Here is a 2,664-nt window from a genome sequence, read left to right as displayed (position 1 = left end):
ATTCACTAGTAGGGATCTAATTAGTAGAAATGATAATAAAAATAAGGGCAGATAGAAGTGAAATTTTAGTGCTATTTAATTTCGTTTTATTTTGTCTAATTTTGTTTAGATTTCGTTTTATTTTTATGTTTGGGTTTAAAAATTTGTATTTTAGACTGCGTGTAACACCCTAATTACGAAAGCTCACACTTCCGGCTGCGCTACTCTGATAGTTCGGACATTACGACGACACTTATACTATTTAATACTAAAATATGAGCCTGTTTGAAACTTTAAACCGCAAAATCACTCCCAAAAATACTTTCGTTATACAACATACATCCGTACATACAATACACTTACAACAACTCACAGAGAGTGAGAACATCATCATCGAAAGGGTTCTCAGTAGAGGGTTTTTGGGAATTACTGTAATAGGATACATGAAGTGCGATTCATAACCGTCTTATGCCTCCTTTCATAAACAACGGTTTACAATGAAAGTAAAGTCGGAAATCTTTTTGGAAAGAAGAACGGTTCAATTCTCAAAAACTCAAAAGCCTTTCAAAACGGTTTATCAATGCGGAACCAAAATAGCCTTTCATAATTTTATTCCAAACCAGAAACACAAAAGTGAAATCAACCATCGGTTCACCTCATTCCAACCACGGCCCTAGGCCCAAACAATCCAACCAGCAACCAATCACCACAGTCCAACAGAGTCCCAGTAGCAAACACAAATAGAAGGATGCAAGCACAAACAAACAGTTATTGCAAGTAGAACAATTAGCAATTAGTCACATAGGCAAACCAAGTATAATATACACACCCAAACAATGTCACATAAATGCATATGATGCATGCCTGTCCCTAGTGGCTGATGATATCATCTGTCGGTTACCAAGCCAACCCGACGTGTCCGGTAGCTACCCGAACACAGTCTCTCTGTTGCGCATTATTATCATTAGAGGGTATCTGCGTCCTGTCGCCATTAGAGGGTATCAGTGCCCTGTCACCCTTACAACCAGAGAGAAAACACAAGCATACTCGCATACAACATTCATCTCAGCCATCCGGCTTAAATTCACAATTCATTCGATTGCATACATGCATTTATACTCAACCATGGATCACCATCCATCTTAGCCATCCGGCTCACGGTTCAATCCAGAACCAGTCAATTTATCAATAAATACAGCCCTTCGGCTTAAGTTCATAATTCATAATCAGCCATACGGCTCACAACTCATTCGGCAATCAGCCATAGTTCAATAGCATACACGGCCATTCCGGCTCACAACAAAACAACACTTCCACCATTCAACATCATCAAATTCATAAAACCGGCATTTAAGGAAAATTGTTTTAGTCTTGCAAAAGTTCAGAGTTCAAAGAGTACTTAAAACATTTCTCAAAACATTTCAAAATAAAACTTGTCAATAGACATTCAGGTTCTTTCAAAGTCATTGAAACTTCTTTAATTGAAACCCCCAAGTCAAATTCAAAGGCATAAACCCTTTTCGCATTCAAACATCTTTAAAACACAAGTTTTATCTAAATAACTTTCTCTTGAAAGAGATACAATGCCTTTCTTAAGAAGCAAGACTAAATCACAATTTCCTCTTTACTAACTCATTTCGAAAGCATGAATCATCCTTTTCTTGATAATTCAAATAAAATAGCAGAAGTTTTTAACTCATCATTTTTCAGACAACATTTCAATAAAGACTCGGATTTTATAGAAATTTCAGCAGCACCTCCCCTAAAACTTGGACTTTTGCCACCCGGTTCGGGTCCCAACTAAACCATTTCTCATTTCCATAACCCAAAAGTCTCATAGAGTCCTTTCCGTCTCATCCCGAAATCACCAGCAGCTTGAACCACAGCTTTGCTCACTTTTGCAGTAACCACATCAACTCTAATTGCAACACGTAACAAACGAGATTAACTCTCATAACAACGAATGCTACAACACCTCAACGTTTAACAGGACAGCGACTAAAGGGGTTACCGGAACGTAAACGCTTACCGCAAATAAGAAGTGACTGAACCATGAAGCGGCAGTCCTGGTGGTGGTTCCGGCAACAGCAACACTCTTCCAGTGGCCCCAACTCGCAGCAACTCCAACCACAGAAGGATGAATACTAAAAGTGAAACAGCCACTTTTATGGCAACTCCAAATCAATGGCAGCAACCCTGGAGGGCAGCAAAGCACCAAGAACATCCATTAAACAGAGAGCAGAACAAAGCAGAACAGGGCAAGAGAAGCAGCAGTTGCGGGTTCTTACCAGGCAAGACGGTGCCAGCCCTAGCCTCTCTCTTTTCGTGACGAGCTCCAGCTCGTTCCAGCAGTGATGGCAGCGGCTCTAGAAGCCTCAGCAGGGCACGGCAGAGGTAGCAATACAGCGACAAAACCCAGCCTCCACCCCTTCTCACTCATTGAGCACGCTCTCTGTTCTTCATGGTGCTCAACGGCGGTGACATGAGCTCCGGCGGCAGTGGCCTGCGACGAGATCGACGGTGGCGAGTCAAGGCACGATGGCGGCGCAGCTGGTGGCGGCTTTAACGGCGGCGACAGCAGCGCCGTCCTCCACCCCCGCGCGTGCACCCTCTGCTCGTGGATCTCCGAGGACGGCGAAGACGGCGCGGCCACACGGAACAGCGACGGCGACTTCTCCTCGCGAT

General features: G+C 42.9%; 1 long non-coding RNA gene across 1 annotated transcript; it reads right to left on the bottom strand.

Annotated features, from left to right (window-relative positions):
• Nucleotides 1,816–2,657, bottom strand: LOC107617032. Its single transcript, XR_001614761.2, has 3 exons — nucleotides 2,268–2,657; nucleotides 2,009–2,175; nucleotides 1,816–1,897 (listed from the first exon to the last, which is right to left on the bottom strand). It is a non-coding gene; the product is annotated as an uncharacterized LOC107617032 (long non-coding RNA).

This window comes from Arachis ipaensis, chromosome B09 (assembly GCF_000816755.2).
Source record: "Arachis ipaensis cultivar K30076 chromosome B09, Araip1.1, whole genome shotgun sequence".
NCBI classification, from domain to species: Eukaryota; Viridiplantae; Streptophyta; class Magnoliopsida; order Fabales; family Fabaceae; genus Arachis; species Arachis ipaensis.
Note: the sequence above shows the minus strand (reverse complement) of the source record. Positions and strands in the feature narration are given on the sequence as shown.